This window comes from Mustela erminea, chromosome 7 (assembly GCF_009829155.1).
Source record: "Mustela erminea isolate mMusErm1 chromosome 7, mMusErm1.Pri, whole genome shotgun sequence".
NCBI classification, from domain to species: domain Eukaryota; kingdom Metazoa; phylum Chordata; class Mammalia; order Carnivora; family Mustelidae; genus Mustela; species Mustela erminea.
In genome coordinates this window covers 80,275,798-80,293,471 of record NC_045620.1, presented here as the reverse complement: position 1 = coordinate 80,293,471, position 17,674 = coordinate 80,275,798, and the positions used below count along the sequence as shown (strand labels likewise).

Below are 17,674 nucleotides of genomic sequence, written 5' to 3'. Positions count from 1 at the left end.
ACTCTTAGTTTGGATCTTTTCTCCCCTACCACAATGGGTTTCCAAATGTGATCTAAAACATAAAGCAATATAAAAATATTCATTAGCTAACAACTAGCAACCATAATCTCACTAAGAAAAATGCTAACATATAGAGTGCTTAGCAGTCATAGGCCTTATATCTTTTAAGATTCTCGTTTTTCCCCAAGAGTTCTTAATTCAGCATCTCTGTGGAAAACTTAAAAATAGCTTCTTTAACATGTTTTATTAAAGGCACTGACTGTGTCTTATTCATCATTTGTTCTCTCTAAGGTTTAACACAGTGCTCTGAGTATTGTAGATGCTCAGTAAATATCATTTTCTTAATATCATTTTTTTAAAAAAGATTTTATTTATCGGGGCACCTGGGTGGCTCAGTGGGTTAAAGCCTCGGCCTTTGGCTTAGGTCATGATCCCAGGATCCTGGGATCGAGCCCCGCATCAGCCTCTCTGCTCAGCGGGGAGCCTGCTCCCCCCCCCACCCCGCCTGCCTCTCTGCCTACTTGTGGTCTCTGTCTGTCAAATAAATAAATGAAATCTTTAAAAAAAAAGTTTCTGATGGTAATATTTCTAGTCAAAGTTAGAAATAATGAAATCGAGTAAGTAAGATACTATAAAAAGTTAAGTTAATGATTATCAGAACTGTATCTGAAGACCAGCTCTTCAAATAAATAAATAAATCTTTTTAAAAATTTACAGCATCGAAAATATACATCTAAAACATTCTAAAGACATATTGGGGAAAAGAAAAATGACCTGTAATTCTACCTCACTAATACAGATGTCACCAATGTGCTGGTGTGAGAATGTATGTATGTGTTCCCTTCCAGAGCTTTTTATATACAAACTTTGATGTATTTCTTCTGCTATTATTTGGTCATAGCAAAAAACTAAAGCACAGGAAATGAGACTAAATTAAAATGACCTCACCCCCAGCTCTGCAAAAAAATATCCAAGAGTAATGGTTGGATGTGTATCCTCGCATAACTTTTTTTTGTTTATTTTATATAGCTACAATCATGAATGGTATGCATACATAAAATTTGGTAGCCTTTTAAAAAAATATTATTCATATTTTCCAGTGTTGCTATAGTTTTATGTGTGTGTATTTTGGGGTTTTTTATTTGTTCGTTTGTTCGCTCCATAGTTTTTATACTAACCTGTTTAGGAAGGATGTTGTGGTATGTCTGGGTGGCTCAGTTGGTTAAGCATCTGCCTTTGTCTGAGGTCCTGGTCCCAAGGGTCCTAGGATTGAGCCCAGCATGGAGCCCCTTATTGGGCTCCCTGCTCCCTGGGGAGCCTGCTTCTCCCTCTCCCCTCTGCTTGTGTTCTCATTCTCTTGCTTTCTCTCTATCAAATAAATGAATGAAATATTTAAAAAATTTTTTTAAAAAGGAAGGAAGTTGACTAGAGAATGGATGTCCTAGGAAACTGGAAATTGTTCCAAAGTTTATAGATCTTAATGAGGTTAAAAACCAGATTTTGTATGACAAGTTGGAAAAATAGGGAATTATGATCTGAAAATTAGGCTTTCTAAGTTGCAGCATAAGAAAGGCTTATATTTGTTAACTAACAACTGAGATTGAAGACAAACATGACTTTCATCCAATAATTTAATTATTCTAACTATTTCATCTAATATTTACAGCCAACTATAAAAAACTCTAATGAGGTTCAAAATGTAATAAACCCAATTTTGGATTTTACAGATAATACTTTTTCATTTTTATAGTAAACATATACACGTTTACCTATATTTAGTCATATTAAAAATTGTAGATCAAGATCATAAATCATAAAATAATACTTCAATATTATTGGGTATGTTTTGAATACATTTTTTGTCTTAAAGGTGATATGATGTAGGTTGCATCCTTTCTCTAAGTGGTTGTTTTTGGGTTCTGCATATATAAATGAAAATTAATGGGGTGTGTGGGTGGCTCAGAGGATTAAGGCCTCTGCCTTCAGCTCAGGTCATGATCCCAGGGTCCTGGGATCAAGCCCCGTGTTGGGCTCCCTGCTCAACAGGAAGCCTGCTTCTCGCTCTCTTTCTGCCTGCCTCTCTGCCTACTTGTGATCTCTGTCTGTCAAATAAATCTTAAAAAGAAATTAAACTTAATAAATATTGAATTAACCAATGATTAAATACTTACCACATCCCAAACACTGTGCTAGGCCCTTGGAATATAGAGAAGAAATTATGCATCGGCACTGAAGACCTTCCAGCTAGGACACAGACCTGCCATTCAATATAGGATAATTAGAGCTGAAATAGGGACAGAATATGATAAAGCATGGAGTCTTTTCTCCTGCTTTGCTGAGCCCAGAAGACCTGCCCTTCTGTCCAACACAGTATCACACTTTGTCACGTAGGCCTCAAATAGGACTGCTTATGCACAAAGTCTCACAAAAATCTATCATGAATATGGTTCCTTTATCTTTTGGCTCTAACCTCCTCCTCTGCTGTGACTCTAAATCATCATCAGGCTGGTGATAGTGATAGACATTTCCCATCTCCTCAACTGGCCTTTTTTTCTCATCTGTCTCTTGAACCTCCTTATACCAGGACACTTTCATATTTCTGCAGCCACAAAGCAAATTTCACCATATAAATGAGCTCATGTTGGAGGAAGTAGAGAGTGAAAGTGGCATCTAACTTCATTTTTAGCATTTGAGCTCTAATGAGAACACCCTGGTAATCCAGGAGAGAAAGCTCATGGGCTCAACAACATGGAAGATGGACTAAGGGAAGTACAAGACTAGAGGCAGGTGACTGTTAGGGAAAATAGTTGTAATAATGGTGGGGAGAGAAGGTAAGTGTGTGATTTGAGGCAGTGGCTTTGGAAAATAGATATTTGGGGCGGTAGGAAAATAGAATTTCCAGGTTTCTTCTTTGAGGAACTGTATTAATTATGGCATCATTCAGTGATCTAGGAGGAATGATCCAGGGAAAAGGAGTGTCTCCTTTTGTATTACAGTAAATCCTAGTATTAAAAGGCCCCCTGTCTATCATTCTTTCTCCTCTTCCCCCTTTTTCATGAGCTTTGATTTTGTTTGGCTTATCTACCCTGCTACAAATGCCATCTTCGTTTTTAACTCAATCACGATAGTCCCATCTTGAGCCAAAAAGTGGTTTAGGAATTGGCAAATGATACAATTGGAGGGGAATTTAGGATATAGGAGGGGAAATTTGCTAGGGAGATTCTGGAATACATGTTTTTTTTTTTTTTCATTAATGAAAAGAGATACCCAGGAATTCCCTGGACTTTGTTGTGTCTGCATGTGACAAGTAAACTAGAGAATCTATTTTAAGACCATGAATTAAAATTTAAAAAAAAAAAAAAAGATTTAGAAGGAATCTGAGTTTTTGATGACATGGTTAGCTACTGAGTTGGAATCATCTTACCTCAGACTGCTTGTTATATGAAGTAATAAATACTCCCATATGGTTCAAGCCAGTTGAGTTGAGGCTCCTGTTTGCAGCCCAGAATGATTTAAGAAGCACAGAACTGTCCCTAAAAGAGAATTCTAGCTAGGCTTGTAATTACTTGGGAATAAGATCTTTGGGTCTAGAGCCTCAATAGTCCAACCAATGGCCAAGAGCAGTTCATATTGAGAAGGTGTATCAACTCTTTGAGGTCTGAGATCTCTGAAAATGTTCTCCACTAAAATATATTATTTCTTTAAAGTAGGCATTTAATTCTATCAATAGTAAGTTAAGATAGTACTTTAATTTTCATTTCCTATATTATAGTTACTGTATACATACTGTTGCTTAATACTACTGAGAGATTCAGAAATAGAACCCAGCACCTAGGCCAAAATGGAAGTTCACAACTTCAACAAAGCCCTTTGACAAAAAGTACAGGAAATAAAAGTCAACCAAACAGGAAGTAAGCAGAGTAGAACAGAGCAGCCGGAAATATTTGAGCCTCACATAAAAATTAATCCATCTGCAGAACATATATGACCCAAGCAAAACATTTAAAGCTGAACTCTAATTTGTAAATATTTTTTTAATTTTTTAAGATTTTATTTATTTATTTGACACAGAGAGAGTGCACAAGCAGGCAGAGTGGCAGGCAGAGGGAGCGAAGTAGGCTCCCTGCCAGACTTGATCCCAGGACTCTGGGATCATGACCCAAGCCAAAGGCAGATACCTAACGGACTGGGCCACCCAGGAGTCCCAATTTGTAACCATTTAAACACAAGGAAGTAAAAGTAAGAGAGAAATAAGGTGTCTCAGTAGAGTTAATTATTACATAAACCAAAGAAACGTCTTCTGCATAGATAATGGCAGTTGGAAACCTTTCTGCGAATTCTCTGACCCTTCTCTCAGAAGGAGGTGGATAGTGTGGCACCTCCCTTTGAATCTGGACCAAATCTTAAGGACTGGTTGACCAGTAAATTATAATGGAAATAACTTACATGACTTTTCAGGCTAGGTCCTAAAAGGTGGTGCAGGGGCACATAGGTGGCTCATGTGGTTAAGTGTCTGACTTGATTCCAGCACAGGTCATGATCTCAGGGTTGTGATATCAAGCCTTGCTTGAGATTCCGTACCCTGCTTAAGGTTCTCTCTCTCTCCTTCTGCCCCTCTGCCCAAAGGTGGCACAGATTCTACCAGGCTTGTTGGACCCCATGTTAGAGCCATGAGACACAGTGTAAGAAGTATTACCACACTGAGGTCACCATCCAGTGAGGAAGCATAAGCTAACCCACGCAGACAGACCATACTGAGAGCCCACCTTACATGGTGAAAGAGAGACGCCCAGGCATCCCACACTCTGCCAATGCCCACTCTTTTAGCTCCTGCAACCGCAAGAGAGATCCTAAGGCAGAACCACCTAGTGGAACCCTTCCTGGATTCCTGACCCACACAAACCTTGAGAGATAATAAAAGGTTTATTGTTCTAAGCCAATGAACTTGGGTTTTGTTATGCACCATAGATATGCACCATAGATAACCAGAACAATAGATGAGTTGATTTTTTTTTTTTAAAGATTTTTATTTATTTATTTGACAGAGAGAAACCACAAATACACTGAGAGGCAGGCAGAGAGAGAGAGAAGGAAGCAGGCTCCCCACTGAGCAGAGAGCCCAACGCGGGACTCGATCCCAGGACCCTGAGATCATGACCTGAGCCGAAGGCAGCGGCTTAACCCACTGAGCCACCCAGGCGCCCCAGATGAGTTGATTTAAATGCTATGGCTCTTTATTGATTAAGGAGAGAACTCAAGGGCCCATTTTCTAATGAACTCAATAGAGTTAATCACCATGACAAGCAAAGTGAAGAGTTGGTTTTCTGTCAGAGGATCTGTTACCAATAATAAAAGCAAATAATCCACGAGACCAAGTAAGATTCTTTAAAAATCTCAATTCTGAAAGAACTTCATCTTAGTTAATATGACATGTTTAAAGATTATGCTATATTTCTCAAGGGCAATTTGTGTTAAGTAATTTTCTTTTTACCGCTTTTTATTCCTATTTCAGAGATTCATATTACAGTAGTTCCTCCACCCTCATCTTTGGTTATATGTGGGGATATGTCCTATGACTGCCAGTGGATGCCTGAAACCATAGCTAGTACTGAGCCATATATGCACTATATCCTTTCCTGTACAGACATCCCTATGTTAGAGCTTAATTTGTAAGTTAGACACAGTAAGAGATTTTAACAGCAATGATGAATAATGAATGGAACAATTAGAACAATATACTGTAATAAAAGTTATGTGAATGTGGTCTCTCTCACTCTCTCTCAAAATAGCTTATGTGCTGTACTCACCCTTCCTCTTCTTGTGATGATGTGAGATGATAAAATGCCTACGGGATGAGATGATGTGGAAATCGTGAGGCGTTGTGACTTAGCATTAGGCTACTATTTTTCCTTCTGACAATAGGTCACAGGAAAGATTATCTGCTTCCAGACCGCAGTTGACCATGGGTAACTGAAACCATGGCAGGCAAAACCTCTGGTAAAGCGGTTGGGGGGGGGGGTGTCTACGGTACCAGCAAACTACGAGAGATGTTTGGGCTGATTTCTGTCTTGTCAACTCAGCTGCTCAAAGAGCTACAAGCTAGGAGGCTCAGTATCCCTGTCCATTGGGGTCCAGTTTCCTGATCTCACGATGTTTAGTCACAGAGCATTTTTGTAAGGGGAAGTCCAAGACATTTTTAGTCCGCATAGGGCATGTAGCTAGTGGGGCCTCAACTATGGGCTAAATTTCAGGATAGGAAAGACTTATGTCAGAGAAGTCAAAGCCACCTACAGCTCATGCTTCTGGTATTAGTTCTTGTTCTTGTTTTAAAGTATTGAAAGAAAACAAAATAAAAATTAAGATCAACCAAAGCAAGTAAAGAAAAGTAACATGGACCATGTCTATAAAATGTCTAATATAGGGCGCCTGGGTAACTCAGTGGGTTGAGCCTCTGCCTTTGGCTCAGGTTGTGATCTCAGGGTCCTGGGATCGAGCCCCGCATTGGCTTTCTGCTCAGCAGGGAACCTGCTTACCCCCCTCTCTCTGCCTACTGCTATGCCTACTTGTGATCTCTCTCTCTGTCAAACAAATAAATAAAATCTTTTAAAAACAAATGTCTAGAATAGACAGATCCAGAGAGACAGAAAGTTGATTAGGTGCTCCCTAGGGCTAGAGTCTGCTTGATATTCTCTCTCCCTCTCTCTCTGCCCCTTCCCCCAATCCCCCCACCATTCTCTCTCTCTCAAATAAATAGATCTTTTTGAAAAAACATAATAGTAATTGAGTGTAATTTTTTTTTTTATAATACAGATCTGTTGATGACAAACATTGAATTCTTTTTTGGGAGATAACATTTCACTTAACTGAGGTTTGAAGTTAATATTCTCTATCCTTAAATTTATTGCAGACATTCTGAAGAAAAAAGAGTTCTTACCTCATGAACCATATAAAAACAGGCGGTGAGCTGGGTTTGGCCAATGGGCCATAGTTTGCTAATTGGTGTTCTTGAGGACTATATTCCTAAAAGCTGGTTTATTAGTTTCCATGGCTTCTGTAACAAAGTACCACAAACAGAAATGTATTGTCTCATGGTTCTAGAGATAATAGAGATAATCTGAAATCAATGTTGCAGAGCTATGCTCCCTCCAAAGGCTCCGGGGGAGAATACTTCTCTGCCTCTTCCGGCATCTGGTAGCCCTAGGTGTTCTTGGCTTGTGGCAGTGTCTCTCTCATCCCTGCCTCTGTCTTCTTGTGGCCTCCTTTCCTCTGTATCAGTGTCTGTGTTTATTCTCCTATTCCTATAGGGACACCAATCATACCCTAATTCAATGTGACCTCATTTAACTAAATACATTTGCAATGACCTATTTCTAGATAACAGGACATTCACTGGGACTGGACTTGAACATATCTTTTTGGGGTACACAATTCAGCCCACAACAGCAACAAACTTGGGTAGAGAGCCCTGGAGGATACTGGGGTCAAAGGTGTCTTCCTGGGGCACCTGGGTGGCTCAGTGGGTTAAAGCCTCTGCCTTCGGCTCAGGTCATGATCCAGGGTCCTGGCATCGAGCCCCACATTGGGCTCTCTGCTCAGCAGGGAGCCTGCTTCCTCCTCTCTCTGCCTGCCTCTCTGCCTACTTGTAATCTCTATCAGTGAAATAAATAAATAAATAAAATCTTAAAAAAAAAAAAAAGGTGTCTTCCTTATTACGTATCTCCAAGAACAATGATGCTATTATTGACCTCCAGATATGGCTCAGTTCTCAACCTAGGGAGCACTTGCAAACCTGGAGCACACCCTTCATGGTTCCTACAGCTCCAAAACCTTGATCAGTTACTTTTTTGTCTTAAGGCCCTTAGATACTGTAGTTAGATGCTTTCATTTAAAAATATGTCACTTAAGGGGCGCCTGGATGGCTCAGTGGGTTAAAGCCTCTGCCTTCGGTTCAGGTCATGATCCCAGGGTCCTGGGATCAAGCCCTGCATCAGGCTCTCTGCTCAGCGGGGAGCCTGCTTCCCCCTTCTCTGTCTGCCTGCCTCTCTGCCCGCTTGTCATCTCTGTCTGTCAAATAAATAAATAAAAATCTTTAAAAATATGTCACTTGGGATGCCTGGCTTGCTTTGTCAGTGGAGCGTGTAACTCCTGATCGTGTGGTCATAAGTTCAAGCCCCACATTGCGTGTAGAGCTTACTTAAAAAAAAAAAAGTAAGAAAAAAATGTCACTTACTATTAGAAAAAATGACTAGAATTCATTCTATACTAGAATGAATGTTTTCTTAGCTATTTTGAACTTCTGGAAGCTTCATGATACATTTGAGACTCTAGAAAAGGGCAAATTTTTGTCTCTTATAGTGTGTTTACATCTTAAGACTTTTTTAAAAAAGCCATTATTACAGTCCCAGCAAGAGTTAATGGTGGCTTATACCAAGGTTGCAGCAGATGGAGAGAGGATGGGTGGATTAATGATCTGTTCAGAGGCAGGATCTATAGTATTTGAAAATGTGTGTATTTCAGGGTTAAGAAGGTTCCAAGAATGACTTTCTGGTTTCCAGCAACTGGGTGGAGAACGGTACAATAGGATGAAATAGGGAACATTGGAGAAGGTTGGGGTAGAAAGACGTAGATCATAAGTTTGTCATGGATATATTTGTTTTGAACAGCTTGCTAAACAATATAGCTTTTATTTATTTATTTATCAGAGAGAGAGAGAGAGCGCACAAGCAGGGGGAGCAGCAGGCAGAGGGAGAAGCAGACTCCTCGCTGAGCAGGAAACCTGATGCAGGACTCCATCCCAGAACACGGGGATCATGACCTGAGCCGAAGGCAGACGCTTGATTAACCGACTGAGCCACCCAGGCATTCCAAACAATATAGCTTTCTGTAGGGAGCTGAAACTTGAGATATAAATATGAGAGTGGTTGTGGGATTTAAGGGGACCCATGAATAATGCCTCCTATCTTCTGAATTCAGAGCAACAGAGAAATAGATCTTAGGGAACAAAATCCCAGCTTTTTAATTAATTAATTAATTAATTAATTTTATTATATTATTTTAATCTCAGCTTTTTAATTGGTTAAAACTGGATTGTAGAATACAGCTTTGATTAGTAGACAAAACTGGGTTTTTAAATATCTTTCCACTGAATTTAAACCTATTGGCTACCAACGGCAGACACCCTGTTGCAGAAACAGAGCCAGGCCCAACAAAATTGTGCTTTGTGGGAGAAAGGCCTGGGTGCCTGCTGCAGGGGCACACATCCGGACAGAGAGGAGGAGAGGCACCAAGCTGTGTGTGAGTCACTCCTCCTGGGGCAAGGACTGTGTGTTTCAGCAGGAAACACATGGTATACTCAAAGAGATAATTGAGGGGAATATAGCAAAGGGATTATTTACAGAGGCCTGGGCAAGGTTAAGAGTCCCAACAAAGGACACAGAAGCATCCAGGAACTCTAGAGAGGGAAGTTCTCGTGAGGATCAGGGAAGGGAGCTCTTACCAGAACTCAGTGAGAGCTCTAGCCAAGGCAGAAATGCTGCCAAACAGGACTGTGGCAGAGGAAAGAAACCAGTGCCGAAACTGGCCCTGACTGCTCCCAGGGGGAGGGGAGGCTGTGGGGGAAGATAAACACCTGCCTACTTGCTTGTCCCACCACCTGAACTCGCTCCTGTCGACCAGACCCCCAGGAAACGAGGGGACTATCAGGACCATGGAATGTAGTCCGTAGCAGTCAGCCTGCCCAGGCACAGAGCTGGGCAGAAAGGGGTGGGGAACGGACAATCAGAAAATCACCAGCGTGTTGTTAGTGAGGACTGGAGAGGAGGCAAGCGGGGTCACTCTGTGCTTCCGTCATGGCAGGGGACTTCCTGAAGTGAGGATTAGAAACCTGTTGTCCTGCTCCCACCTTTATGAAGCCAACCTCTACGCCGACACCCTGCTATCCAGTGTTTCTTTGGGTTCCTTTGTCAATTGACAGGTAATTTAGCCTTTTCTCCAAGAAGCTCTGAAATGGGAGCAGACCAGTTCTTTAATTAAATGCCCAGTGCCCCCTATGGTGAAAAGAGGATCACTATCCTCATTCCTGTCTCGTATTTGCTCAGCTGTTTTTTGTCCAACGGGTTTGCCAGAAGCTCTGCAACGGGATCAGGTGACAATATAAACACAGGACAATATGATGTTTGACAGTGATGCAATACCAACTAAGTTGAAATGTCCCAAATAAACTTCCATCACAGAGTTTCATCAATACTAAGAGGTGAGCTTTTTTTCCCCCCTCCACATTTTAACCTCTATAAAATGGGGAGTCAAATGACAATCTCAGTTGCCAGGCAGCTGTTACAATGGACGTGTCATTGCCTGCCATGTGCATCAAAACTGGAAGAACGGGCATCAGCAGCTTGGAAGAAAACCCAGCAGACGGAGCAGAGCACTTTTGTAAAAAGCTCCATCGCCAGTGCTCTTGATGACGCAGAAGGTGACACTGTCTGCGATCACACAGGCCACTCTGATTTAAAAAGTGGCCCAGCCATAGGGACAGAAGGTGAATTAGTGGTTGCAGGTAAGAGAGTAGGCGCAGTGGGCTGGGGGATAATGGCTAATGGGTGTAAGGTTTCTTTGTGGGGGTGATGGAGACCTTCTGGAATATGTAGTGATGATGGTAAGCATATTAAAAACCATTGAACTGTATATTTTCAAAGGGTGAATTTTGTGGTATGAGCATGAGATCTCAATTTTTGAAAGGTAATTTGAAACCTGAGGGGAAGCTAGGTAGTACATATACAGGAACTCTTTTTTTTTTTTTTAAAATTTGTTTTTCTGACAGAGAGAGATAGCGAGAGAGGGAACACAAGCAAGGGGAGTGGGAGAGGGAGAAGCAGGCTCTCCGCTGAGGAGGGAGCTGGCTATGGGGCTCGATTCCAGGACCCTGGGATCATGACCTGAGCCAATTGCAAATGCTTAACTGACTGAGCCACCTAGGCGCCCCTATAGGAACTGTTTGTGCTATTTTTGCAAGTTATTGTGAGTCCAAAATTATTTCAAATAATCAAAAAGCTTGAAGGAAATGTGAGAAGGGGAAACACTGTAAAACAGAGTTCTTAATGTAAAAAGATCTGTATGCAGAGTATGTTCTAGACTTGTGTGAAGGCTTAGGAAAAAAGTAAAATGATATTCACTAAAAGCTCTTTTCCAACTCTGAAAACAAACATGATTCAGAATATTTGGGTTCTGAATATAAAGCGCTTCTAAGAATACTTGGTTATTTTGCTCATGTTTTTCCTTTTTATGTATGCACAAGAACAACATATGGTAAAATCTATGTCTAAGTAAGTCTAAAAGAGCTTGTTAAGTAAGTATAAGATCAACATTTTAAGTGACAAGTGTTGTGTTAAAGTTTATTTGGCAGTTTCTCCCCCTTCCGTGGTGGTATTTAGATGTTCTGAAATACAGTCTTACATTCCCAAGGAGCAGTGAAAGCTACCAGACCGGATCTCCACGTGCTTGTAAGATGAAGCCCACAGACATGGAAGCGCACAGCTATCTCTTTCACAAACTTGTCCTTTTTGTTTGTTTGTTTTTTAAGATTTATTTATTTATTTGAGAGAGAGAGTGAACACAAGCAAACGGAGCTGCAGGCAGAGGGAGAGGGAGAAGCAGGTTCCCCGCTAAGTGGGGAGCCCGGTGTGGGACTTGATCTCAGGACCCTGGGATCATGACCTGAGCCAAAGGCAAACGCTTAACTGACTGAGCCACCCAGGATCCTGCACACAAACTCCTTATGTTCAAGCTCACTGAACTCAGTGCCTGGGAAGAGACGGGGGGTTCCCTCTATGGTTGCAGCCAGTGTCTCTTCTATGTTCCACTGTTGGAGTCCAAAGGGTTAACAGGACATAGCCGGTTACCCCAGCACCAGCCCCACACCTGAGAAACTTAGAATAACATGAGCCCATCTGCTGGTCCGTGTGGCATTTAGACCTGTTGTATCAGCCGTGATTATCAGCTGTGAGCTGTACAAGGGGGTTCTACCTGATTTAAGCAGAGAAGAAATTTATGGTTAGTTCTTTGAAGAGTTGGGGGAGTTGCAGGGGGGGACTGGAAAACCTGGCTTTGAGTGGTGTGACCTGTCAACTGGCCCATGAAGACCCAGTTGTCCACTCCTGAGCTATGCACCGCCCTCTCCATGGAGAATTCTCTGCCAGACCCCCGTGTCTGTATATCACCGACTCCGGATTCAAAGCTCTGGGTGAGTGTGTCTCACTGACTGGGCCTTGGTCATGTGGCCGCACCCGTGTCATATGGCTGCAAGGGAAGCTGGGAAAGTGAGTAAATGGCATTTCTCGTTCTATAATAGGAGATAGACTCTGCCTCCCACCAAGACTCTTAAGGAGGGGGAAGAGGTGGCGGGTGATGGGCAGCCCAAATCATGGTGAGTATCGACTTCAATCAAAATAAGGTTCTTGGAATCTCAGAACACACACATAGTACTGGTGCCAGGTGCAAACCCTGGCAGAGGCCTATCGGTAGCTGAGGGAAGGAAGGAAGACTGAGAAAACAGGAAAGAGAAAATCTTGTCGCTATCAGCCTTGTCTGAATGCCTCTGAGTCTCCATGGCAGTTTGCTACAGTGCTTGACCCGTGACCTTTTTGGGGTTGGGAGACCTCTTTCATCCAGAGGTTAATTATGGCCTAGGTGTACCATATCCTATCTGGAAACTGAAACCTTCCCACCCTCTTGAAAATTTTAGAAAACATTTTAAAAAATATTTTATTTATTTGTGTGAGAGAGAGAGAGATCATAAGTAGACAGACAGGCAGACAGAGATGGGAAGCAGGCTCCCCACTGAGCAGAGAGCCCCATGAGGGACTGGATCCCAGAAACCGGAGATCATGACCGGAGCCGAAGGCAGAGGTGTAACCCACTGAGCCACCGAGGCGTCCCTAGAAATTTTTAATGATGGTCCAGGATTCGCCAGAGCCTCCTTTCTTCCCCATTCTGTATATTTAAAACCCCCTAATTTCTCTTTCCCCCATGTCTCTGTAAAAACCAGTTCTTCTTATGAGCTGCCCTTGCAGTGGGGTGCAGATCAGTTGGCTCCCTTGAGGAGACAGAGAGAGAGAGACCCTGATTTCTAGCATTTGCCAGTTTCCTTGGTGTAAGTACTCCCCCCGTGGAAGCTTTCAAGCTACCAAAGTTGTGCCTGGCAAAACCTCTGAATATTATCAGCTTTTCCAAGCCCCTAGGAACTATTGCCTCTTGTCCAGAATGTCTTAGGCCTGTAATACCGGCCTCCTAAAGCAGTTTTCTTATTTTTTTAATCTGGAGAACCATTCCTAGAGGATTTCTCAACCAAACCTGCTGTTGGCTATATGCTCCATGATGGAGTCCCAGAACCTAGAATAGTACCCTGCACATATTTGTTTGTGGTGGTGGTTTTGAGCCTCTTCTCTGCTTTTTGGGGGGCACAACCTGTCGCCCATGTGCTAGGCCACAGAGCAATGCCTTTCTCTTGGGTATTCAAGTTGTCCCAAAGGCTGCAGAGACTGTCTGGTTTTTTTCTGTGAAGTGGGACGTGTCTCTGATATCCGTTTGCCTCTGTCATTCCACTTCTCTTTTTAGGAAGATTCGGCCCCATTTTTAACATTTTAATATGCCTTTTCCCCCCCCAATTTATTTATATGTCAGAAAAAGAGAGAGTGTGCACAAGCAGGGGGAATGACAGGCAGAGGGAGAAGCAGGTTCCCCACTGACTGAGGGGCCTGATGCCCCTCTATCTCGGGACCCTGGGATCACGACCTGAGCCGAAGGCAGAGGTTTAAATGACTGAGCCTCCTTGGTGTCCCTTTAATGTTCTTCTTAGGTTGATCATTTCCTTCTTTATCAGGCAAGCCAGCGATGTTTTTGCTGCATCGATTAGCGTTTTACTCTTCCTTTCCCTTTGCTTTTGAGTCAAGACGTTTGCTTTCCTGGTGCACTCCTGAGACTGTGTCTTGTGGGGTCCACCCCAGCAAACAACGTGAAGTAATGAAGTTCTGAGTCTGCCAGAAATACAGCTGTCGACATGGGTCTTGCCCTCCTTTATCTCTCCTCTTGGGCTGGGTGTTTGTCGTGGATGGAGCTAGCATCCTGGACCGGTATATAACCTAGGCCTGGACTCCATCTACCAATGTCCTGCCTGGTTTGCAAGCAGCGCATTTCATCTTCCTGGGCCTTTTCTGAATGTCCTCCTGCAGAAGTTTCCTGGGTAGGTTCCCTCAGGGCACATGCCAGGCCTGCATTGTCTCCTGTCATGACTAAGCCCCCTTAAAGCCCACTGGTAATGCTAGAAGCATTCTGTGCTCATCTTCCCAGACCTCCCCGCTCCAGTCTGGCCATGGTTATGTGACTACCTGTTATAACTGTCGCAATCTTTAAAGGGTGATTCCCCAATTAAACTTATTGTTGACTCCTTATCTGACCTTTTACGAAGGTACTTCTCAAGAGCTTCCTGGAACTGTACTTCTCTGGTTGGGGTGGCAGGGTCTAGAATATTCCAGCCTCTTCTCTGAAATTTCACCTCCCTCTATGAGAGTTCACCTCCCTTTAGTCAATCTTTCTGGTCTAGTAATAACCAAAACAAACAAAAAGTTGTTTACACCTTCTTTAAGAGCGGTTAGGTCCAAGCATACATATCTCATTTCACCTTTCATATTGGACTAGCCAGACCTCCATGATCAAAACCTGTCTTTTAAGGAAATCCTTCTCTCTACATGGCCGTGGTGGTAAGGCCCCATGCTGGATGATCAGAATAGACACTGGCTGCGACAACCAAGGTATGTCTCTGGTCGGACCCCAGGCTCCCCCTGCTGACACCCCCTCTGTTATCATTCTTACACTCTTTTATTTCTTTTTCCCTCTGCAGCTGCTCTCATTCTGACTTCAAGATCAAAGTTTTGTTAAAGAAACAAGTATTCACAGATCTTGTTAGAGAATGAACGGTAAGGCAGACTCTGGGGTAGGAACCACTACAATGGGGTTTTGCATTAGGGGAGAGAGATTGGGCTCAACTCAGAATACAGCATAGGCAAGTGGGAATGTACAGCCATAGAGTGAGGAGGGGTGTGTGTGGATGGAAAAATCACTCAGAAGAAGCATCAGGAGTTGGGGGGTGGTTTCTGGCTAAGCCCACCTCACAGGACTCTTGCTGAATGCAGGCCAGGGAGATTGGACATCGCCTGGGGGTGCTGGAGGACGAGGAACCTGATTAGATATCAAGGGGAGGTGGGATTCTGGTTAAACTGACTTAACAGGATTCTTACTAACACTGGACAATGTAGAGATAAACATGGAAGCCCAGGGGTCAGGGGCCAGTTGAGAAAAGAGTTCAGAAGAGCCTTACTAGAGTTTGGTTTCTAAACCAATCCAGTTCCTCCTTGATTCCTGGGGACAGTATGTTACAGTATGTAAAAGGCACAGGCCTTTTAATATTTTATTTATTTATTTGACAGAGAGAGAGAGCGAGAGCGTGAGCGCAAGCAGGGGGAGCGCCAGAGGGAGAGGGAGAAGCAGGCTCTCCCCTGATCAGGGAGACCCAGGACTCTGGGATCATGACCTGAGCAGAAGGCAGATGCTTAACTGACTGAGACACCCAGGCGCCCTGCCTTTTGCTGTTCTTTCTGAACCTTTGATTTACTAATATTTTCATTAATGCCCAAGAAGATGGCCTGCCAACCATCACAAAAGGCCCTTATTTGAATCTCTGATCAAAGCCATGGCTGGGCTCAGGTAACAAATCTGGAGGATTTTTGATCCACATGGTGAGGCTTCAGGGTGATTCTAGGAGTCTGTAGGTAAGTCTTAAGGATCCAGGAGGTTAATTCCATTTCAGTTCACTCCTTGGCACTAAAGCAAATGGGTTCAGTTCAACATAACAGAGAGGAAGAGCATTTGAGGTAGTTGATTTAATGCATCTAATGCTAGAACCGCACAACTGGTTCGTTCTAACCCGGTGTTCTCAGTAGTCCACAGTACGGCTCCACCCGGGAGCTTGTTAGAAATGCTCACCCCAGAGCTACGGAATCGAGGGAGGGAGCCCAGGAAAGTAAACAACTCAGTAGGTGAGTCTTAAGAATGTTAAGAGTTCAAGAACCACAGCTCTCACCCCAGTGGTACCTAGCTCCCTTTACAGGACATTTCAGGTGAAATGGCTTCCCTTAGGCGGTTCCTGGCAAAGAAATATGGTAGGATCAGCAAGAAATTTTCCTGACCACTAGTGCCTAAAGAATTTTTTTCACTGAAACTCTGTATGCTTTAAGTGATGGAGACACTCTTCTAATCCCCATGTTGGGTGCCCCCGCTTAGATCTGTAAATTGCAAAATCCTTCACAGCCTGTATGCACTGAGGTTGCAAAGGCCTGGGTTTGCCCAAGCCCCTTGACACCAGTCTCATTAAACTGCTGTGTCTTAAAGCAGTCAGAGACCTGGAAGCCCTCTGCTTACAAGTACTGACAACCTTCTAGTCCAGCCACACCTGAAGCATCCTTCTTTCTGGGTATATCTTATTTCTCCTATCTTGGTGCCTATTTCTTTTCTTTTTTTTTTTTTTAAGATTTTGTTTATTTATTTGATAGAGAAAAATCACAAGTTAGCGCAAGGGCAGGCAGGGGACTGGGGGAAAGCAGGCTCCCTGCTGAGCAGAGAGCCTGATGTGGGGCTCGATCCCAGGACCCTGAGTTCATGACCTGAGTCGAAGGCAGAGGTTTAACCCACTGAGCCACCCAGATGCCCTGTGGTGCCCATTTATTAAGTTTTCCTGGTTTGTAGACCATGGAGTGGGTTTTGGTGGTGAAGAGGAAACAAATCCAACCCCTTTCATCCAAGTTCAGAATCAACTGAGAGTTAAGATCAGACTGCCACTAGGAATTAGTAGACCAATTTTATTGCTGCTCAAGTTGAAATGCAGCTGGAAATCTACAGCCATCATTGGGCTTCGTCATACCTTTACCTCAAATTGAACTTCTCCACCCCCATTGCCAGCCTTCTGGTCTGCTGGGGAGGTTGCCAGTACCGGCCATGTTGTCACCAGAGCTAGTACATTCTTTCTCCAATCTTTCCCATCAGCTCAATTACATGGTCTTTGGAGGAGAGTGGTAAGTAATGGAGAGACAGCCAGGAGAGGTGCTCCAGACAGCTCCTTCCTGGGGCAAATGGGAGGATGCAGGAATAAGAGTTGCCCTGGCTATGGAAATAGTATTTGAGAGCCTTGGCCCCAATGAAAGAGTCTAGAATGGGAAGATAGGAAGGTCAGGATTGAGGCTTGAGGAAGGCTCACATTTAAACATGTTTGTTTTTTTTTAAGGTTTTTTTTTTTTATTTTAAGATTTTATTTATTTATTTGTCAGAAAGAGAGAGAACACACAAGTAGGCAGAGTGGCAGGCAGAGTCAGAGAAAAGCAGAGAGAGAAGCAGGCTCCCCACTGAACAAGCAGCCCAATGCACGGGACTCGATCTCAGGACCCTGGGATCATGACCTGAGCTGAAGACAGCCGCTTAACCACCTGAGCCACCAGGTGTCCCTAAACATGGTTTCAAGGAGGAAGCCCCAGCCAGAGCAATCGAAAAACCAGAGAGAGAGGAGGAGAACCAGGAGTGTGTGGTGCCATAGGGGCCAAGGGAATATAATTTTAAGGAGAGAGTGATCAGC

General features: G+C 43.2%; 1 long non-coding RNA gene across 1 annotated transcript in view; it reads left to right on the top strand.

Annotated features, from left to right (window-relative positions):
• Nucleotides 1-10,120: 10,120 nt before the first annotated feature.
• LOC116595625 overlaps nt 10,121-17,674 on the top strand; it is a 40,956-nt gene continuing 33,402 nt past the window's right edge. Inside the window, exons 1-5 of the long non-coding RNA XR_004287779.1 lie at nt 10,121-10,252; nt 10,330-10,555; nt 12,347-12,421; nt 14,725-14,804; nt 14,894-14,969. This is a non-coding gene — a long non-coding RNA (uncharacterized LOC116595625). The remainder of the gene's footprint in view (nt 10,253-10,329; nt 10,556-12,346; nt 12,422-14,724; nt 14,805-14,893; nt 14,970-17,674) is intronic.